At 34.3% G+C, this 7,377-nt stretch overlaps 1 pseudogene; it reads left to right on the top strand.

The window, feature by feature from the left end:
• The first annotated feature begins 768 nt into the window (after positions 1-768).
• LOC137617639 (piggyBac transposable element-derived protein 4-like) lies at positions 769-6,176 on the top strand (annotated as a pseudogene).
• The last annotated feature ends 1,201 nt before the right edge of the window (positions 6,177-7,377 follow it).

The following is a 7,377-nucleotide window of genomic DNA, read 5'->3' as shown; positions in this document are numbered from 1 at the left end:
AGGAAGTTCAAGTTTTTCATTACTCTGTTTACTGTCAAAAACATCAGCCAAAAGGGTTGCCTTTTCCTTTGGACAGTGAGTGACTGAGCCATCTGGTTTAAGTAAAGGAGGAACTGTTGCATCTACACCAAAGAGTGCAGATTTAAGGGTAGACCACCATTTATGTTCCTGAGTTGTACCAGAAAGTGTTTCTTTTATGGTTAAATTGTACTCCTTTTCAGTTGAGGCATAAACTCTCTGAGCAAAAGCTCGAAGCTGAGTATAGTTGTTCCAGGTCAAACATTTGTTTACATTGAAGTAGAGTCGAGAGTCACGAGCCACTCAGAGCTGTAGCAGTAATGCAGCTTAAGAGGAATAAATGTATTTTAATAATACAAACATACTACTGAATCCCAGCGAAGCACGAGTCGACGATGATGGGATTAACCCAAGAACCACATCACTGGGAGATTTTCTCCAGCGCGCATGTGATCGGCCCGTGATTCACCCACTAGGAAGACAAAAGAGCCCGCTCGCTTTCTTCATACAATTAGTTCCTACCGAGACACCGTGATGGGTGGATGCGCTGTCCCACTCTCTGCCTGGAATTTTCAACGGAGGGGGAGAGTTTGTGATTTAGGGAGATTTCCACCCTGCAATGTGATAACCGTCGGACTTTTTACCAGGGTGGAAATCTCTCTATGATGTGGCTTACCAAATATAATGTGATATGAGATTCGTGGGTTTGTTTTCAGTTTGAGAGTGATATATTTCAGATATAACCTTGCCATGGCTGGACAAGGCAAAAAACTGACCGATAAAGAGCTGGTTGACCTTATGAACCAAACTGGTGTATCATCACTTATGGGTAGTGACATTAAAGATGTTGTGAAACCAGTTGGTGATTTAGAAAGTGAACCTGACATAGAGTACTTTCCTACATTAGAATCTGAAAGTGATGACGGTGAAGAATGTGAAGAACATCCCCCAAAGAAACAAAGGAGAAAGATGTACACATCCCCACCTTCCAAAATGCGTACCTCTGCCACTGCTGCTGCCACCCCTGCCACTATTGCTGCTGCCAGTCCTGCCACTACCTCTGCTGCTGCCAGTTCTGCCACTACCTCTGCTGCTGCCAGTCCTGCCACTACCTCTGCTGCTGCCAACCCTGTAATGCAAGGAAGACAAGGTCAGGCTGTTGAAGTTCCACTTGTGGTAGACTTCAACAAAACATCGATTTCCTCAAGAAGTAATTTTAAGTGGAAGTGTAATCCTCAACATGGGCAATCATGGGAGAGGCTGGCAAGAAATCTAATGACATCATTCACTCCAGAGTCAGCTCATGAGGCACGACACACTGTGGGAGCTGAGGAGACTTTTAGGCTCTTTATTACAGATGTAATTGTGCAGGAATGTGTCACCTGGACAATTAAACGTATAGACCTTGTTGCAACAAAGCAGAAAACCCAGTCAGGCACGTATGCGAAAACAGAGCCAAAAGAGATGTTAGCACTCCTGGAAGTGCTCATAACAGTCAGGTAACTGGTTGTCCTATTTATAGAGCAGCAATGTCCAAGGGTAGATTTAAATTCTTATTTACTGCCTGAGGTTTGACAGCCATGAAACCTGCATTGAGAGGCAGGACCAGGACAAGTTTGCCCCCATAAGGATAGTGTGGGAAGAATCCATCGAGAAGTGCACCCAGTACTATGTCCCCCGTGAAAACCTAACATTCGATGAGCAACTGCTGGGATTTGAGGGAGGTGCCCCTTCAGAATGTATATCCCACACAAACCAGCAAAGTATGGCATCAAGCTTGTCCTCATGTGTGATGTAGGCATAAAATACATGCTTGGTGCCAAACCCTACCTTGGGAAAGGGGCGGGGGGGGGGGGTACAACACTGCCATGGGACAGAAGAAGCCTCAGACACTACTAGACGAAAGAACTAACCAGGCTATATCATAGATCCCACAGAAATGTCACCACTGACAAATGGTTTACGTCAGTTACTCTTACCGCCGACCTGCTGAACAACCATGGGATGACACTTGTTGGCACTATTTGAGCCAGCAGACAGAAATTCCACCCTAGATAAAGGCGAAAGAAACCCGCATCCACAGCTCGAGTGCCTTCTTATTCACAACAGAGATGATGCTTTTTTTCCTATGTTTCAAAGACATCTCTGGTACTTAAGAAGAGGGTTCTCCTTTTGTCATCACAGCAAACACAGCCTACCATTGCATCCAATGGCAAATCTGAAGTCACTGAATTTAACAATTCAACTAAAGGAGGTATTGATACTTTTGACCAAATGTGTGCTCTAACTTCCACCTCAAGGAAGACATGACGTTGGCCCCTATGTGTGTGGTACAGCATCCTAAATGCAGCAACTATCAATGCATACATTATAAGCTCGGAGAAACAAGGAAGAAAGGTACCGCCAAGGAGGAGTTTCATGATGGAAATAACCTCAGCACTCGTGTATGTGTGTATATGCATGTATATATATGTAAATGTTTGTGTGTATGTGTATATATATATATGTGTATATGTATGTATATGTATGTATGTGTATATATATGTATATATATGTATATGTATACATGTTAATCATGTGTAAAAAAGAATTTATATGTAAGTCTATGTATGTGTCTGTATATGTATACCAGTATGTGTACACATATGTATATGTCTATGTATATATTATGCATGTTTGTGTATGAATGTCTGTATGTGTATACGTACGTACATGTCTTTTTTTTCATATATTTATATATAGATGTGTTTTACATATACAAATAGTTTTGCTTATGTATTTATATAGATAAGGCTACCGTGTTTTCATATTAATAAACTGTACTGAAAGTCAAAAACAAAAATTTACCCGCCACCAGAAATGACCCTTTTTTGGCAGGTGTCTAATGAGGTTGGATCTCCGCCCAGTTAACACCTGACCTCAGCCCAGGTAGCTGGTAAGGGAGTGTCATTGTTCTCTAATTCTCTATATGTATGTTCGTACGTTTACTTTCCCTATAAAATGTAAAGAAACCTCTCTCAATAAATCACTCCTCTGAAGAAGTATTACGAAACTAGTCAGGACTTAATCGTATATTTCGTATTTTCATTTTCCCTGTGGTTCTTCTGCATATATATATGTATATATATATATATATATATATATATATATATATATATATATATATATATATATTATATATATATATTATAAGGATTGTATTGGTATAAGTTATTGAAAATGAGATATATAGTTGGAATGTGATATAATTGTGAAGATATGATATATAGTACATAATATATGTAGCGAAAGTAAGATATAGTTGTGGAACTTGTGGATAGTATTGAATTATGATGTGTTGATAAAATGTGATATAGTAGTGAAGATAAGATATATTAGTGACCATGTGATATAGATTATGATATAGGTAGGCTAAATTTATTAGGAAAAATAATGGCAATCAAATCAGGGGACATTTGGTGTCCGTTTCTTTTAAACGTTGGGAAAGCATTCGTAATAAAAAGGGACAGTATTATAGAAAGAGGTGCACACAGGAATAGGAACCTTTGAGAGAGAGAGAGAGAGAGAGAGAGAGAGAGAGAGAGAGAGAGAGAGAGAGAGAGAGAGAGAGAGAGAGACAGACAGACAGACAGACAGACTAAAAGGATCTGAAGAAAAATATTCTTAATAAAATTGAAAGAGATGCAGGATTACATGGAAACTTAAAGATTTTAGATGCTTTCGGTGTTGTTACTGTTCTTGAAATATTTTATTTGATTGTGCATTACTTCTCAGAGAGTTTATTTCCTTATTTCCTGTCCTCACTGTTTTTTCCTGTTGGAGTCCATGTGCTTGTAGAATCCTTCTTTTCCAACTAAGATTGTAGTTTAGGTAATAATAATAATAATAATAATAATAATAATAATAATAATAATAATAATAATAATAATAATAATAATAATAATAATAATAATAATAATAATAAGGCAATGTCCAAAACAAAAGAAGAACGAAAAATCATTCTTCGTCAATCTATCTTTAATTATGTTGAATTTTACGTAAACAAAGGTTAACAACGTCATAATTTTCAGTATAGGCTACAGTACTATAAGATGAATTAAGGATTGTGGAATTGATATGAAATAATTAGGTACTGAAGGGCATGTTTTCCTCAAATTGTGTCCTCCATCGTAAAATTGATAATAGGTGTCTATAATTTTTTTTTTTTTTTTACATAACTATAAGTATGCCTTGCATGCTACGTTCCTGTTTGATTCGTGAGACCTGCCGAGCCCATTGTCCTATCTGAGGATAAAGATTTAGCAACTCATGAGGCTGAGAATGACAATGATGATAATGTTGCAGAGTAGTATGAAGACGCTGATAATTCTGGATCCGACCTTGAGTGGGGCGGCAACTAAAAGCGAAGATGGCTTGTAACTAGTAATGTCTGAGAGTAGGCTATTAGAAGGCTAAGTTGAACTTGTGCCACAACATAATGTTGTAGCATTAGAATCCTAGTAGCCTACATATTTTATGATATGTCTTGCAGACCTCAAAAAGCTACAACGCATCTGCAGGGACATTAAATATTTCGTGGAAAATTCTATTTATCGTGTATAAGAGTTTTCATGTACTAATGTTTTGTTTAATGGTACAATTTATGTTGTTATTGTTATTATTGTTATTTATAGCTAAGCTACAACCCTAGTTTGAAAAGCAGGATGTTATTAGCCCAGGGTCTCTAACAGGAAAAATAGCCCAGGGGCTCTAACAGGCAAAATAGCCCAGTATTCTTTGCCAGTAAATCTGCCTTTTCATTCCCAGATACACCTACATGTGCTGGAAACCAACAAAATCGAGATGTTATACCTCTCAGTCCAATAATAAATAGCCATTCTAAAATCGTTAAAACTCAAGGGTTACTTGAATTAAAGTCTTTCAAAGCTTGAAGGGCATTCCTTGCGTCATAAAAATGGTAAAGTTAACCCCCTCTTCCAACGCTACTTTTTTTCAACAGCGGTTTGTATGCCGAATAGTTCGGCGGTATATATGGAAGCTGTTAGAGGAAGTGCACCTCTACAATTAAAACCATTACTATGGACTCCAAATCCAACGCCAACATCAGATTTTAAGCCATCAGTACATATAAAAGTCGATTCCTTAGGTTCTGCAACATGCTCCATAAAAAGAGACCTGGTTTCTAAGTCAGTCGTATTCTTTTTAACTCCAATAAAATATTTACAAAAAGATACCTCTAGTAATTTCCAAGGCAGAGTTGATGATTATATACATACATACATACATATATATATATATATATATATATATATATATATATATATATATATATATATATATATATATATATATATATATATATATATATATATATATACATATATATATATATATATATATATATATATATATATATATATATATATATATATATATATATATATATATATATATATATATATATCACGCAGCAGGGAGTACTTATTTTGTATTGCTATACTAAATACATCAGATATTTCTCCTATTACAGGAGTGTTTATTTTCTTTTTTAAAGTTAGTTTTTACCTGCTTTCCTTAGATCTAAAAAAAATTTACTACTCACAATTCTATTGCGTCTTGACTTTAACTTGTTCAATATTTACATCTTTAACTAGATTAATTCTTTTTTTTTTTTTCACTGAGAATAAGATGCATTTCGTTTTTGTTTTGCTTTATTTAAATTTGGGATTCTCCGTGTCTTTTTCTATATCCTCTGCTGTTTCTTGTGCCAACTTCTAATTTGCCTACGGCTGATTCCCCTCTTTTCTTTTGACCTACTTCATACAGAAATCCCCCAAAACAAATGCAAATAGAATCTTATGTTTTTTTGAAGATATCTTTTTCCTCCTCTGTATTGGATGTTGTTGGTGCATACGTTTGAATGATCTTCATTTTATACTTTTTATTTTGTTTGATAATCAATCATGGAATCTTATCAATTCTTCTGTTACCGACACGATTTTTAGAGATAAGAAAACCCACTCCATTTTCTTTGTTCCTTTCATGCCCTTTGATGCAAAAGGTATGAACCTCTTTTAACTATATAAGATTCCCCAGTTATTCTAATTTCACTCAATCCTATTATATCCAAATTCATTTATTTTAGCTCTTCTAGTTAGTAGCACAGCAAGATCTTTCCCAGACACGGTCCTGACATTACATGTGTGTGTGTGTGTGTGCACGCGCGTGTGTCTGCGTATGTATGTGTTTGTGTGTATGTATACATATATAAGTGTACATGCATATAATTACACACACACACACACACACACACACACACATATATATATATATATATATATATATATATATATATATATATGTATATATATATATATATATACTGTACATATATATATATATATATATATATATATATATATATATATATATATATATATATATATATATATACAGTATACACACACACATATATATATATATATATATATATATATATATATATATATATATATATATATGTGTGTGTGTGTGTGTGTAATTTTGATAATTGAAAGCTATTTCAAAACCCTTGCTTTTTTATAACCATTGCAGTATTATCATGTCTATGAGGTACTCTGTGAGATTTTCATCTTTATACCTTATCACCATGTTTTAAAACCAAAGACAAATAACATAATAATCATTTAAAACCTTAGATAATTGTCTCCTATAAACTAGCAATTAGGCAAAATTAAAAATATAAATACCGTTAAAATTTAAAGATTTAATGCTGTTTCCTCACAAAATAAATTCTGGGGGATGTCATCAAATACCCAGTCATTAGTCACTTTAGTACCCCCCCCCCCCGCCCCCCCCAAAAAAAAAAAAAGACGCTCCTACGCCCCTGTATTAAATAAAATAAGATAGTTTGATAAGACTTAATATAGTTTACTTATAATGAGATAAAGTATCTTTATCATAATCACGAGGAAGGTGACACAGAAACGTTTAGTCATGCAGGACGGGAAACAGTTCTACTATGTTTGTTCAGGTGTGCCAGTATCATAGACAGATAACATGACAGGTGTAAAGTATTCAAGTTTAAATCTCTGTAAATATGTTTGAAATACTCTCACTGGATTCACTTTTATGTATGATAATAATAATAATAATAATAATAATAATGATAATAATAATAATAATCATAATGACAATAATAAGAATAAGAATTATAATAATAATAATATTCTAGGAGTATTTCATAGTTGGAATAATTTCAATAATGATAATAATTACAATAATTTCCCAAAAGATTATAATGACTTTAATACTTTTTTTTAATAACATATAATGAAAATAATAATAATTTTATAAACA

Source organism: Palaemon carinicauda, chromosome 23, assembly GCF_036898095.1.
Source record: "Palaemon carinicauda isolate YSFRI2023 chromosome 23, ASM3689809v2, whole genome shotgun sequence".
Lineage (NCBI taxonomy): Eukaryota > Metazoa > Arthropoda > Malacostraca > Decapoda > Palaemonidae > Palaemon > Palaemon carinicauda.
The sequence above is the reverse complement of the archived record's forward strand: the minus strand, read 5'-3'. Positions and strand labels throughout refer to the sequence as shown.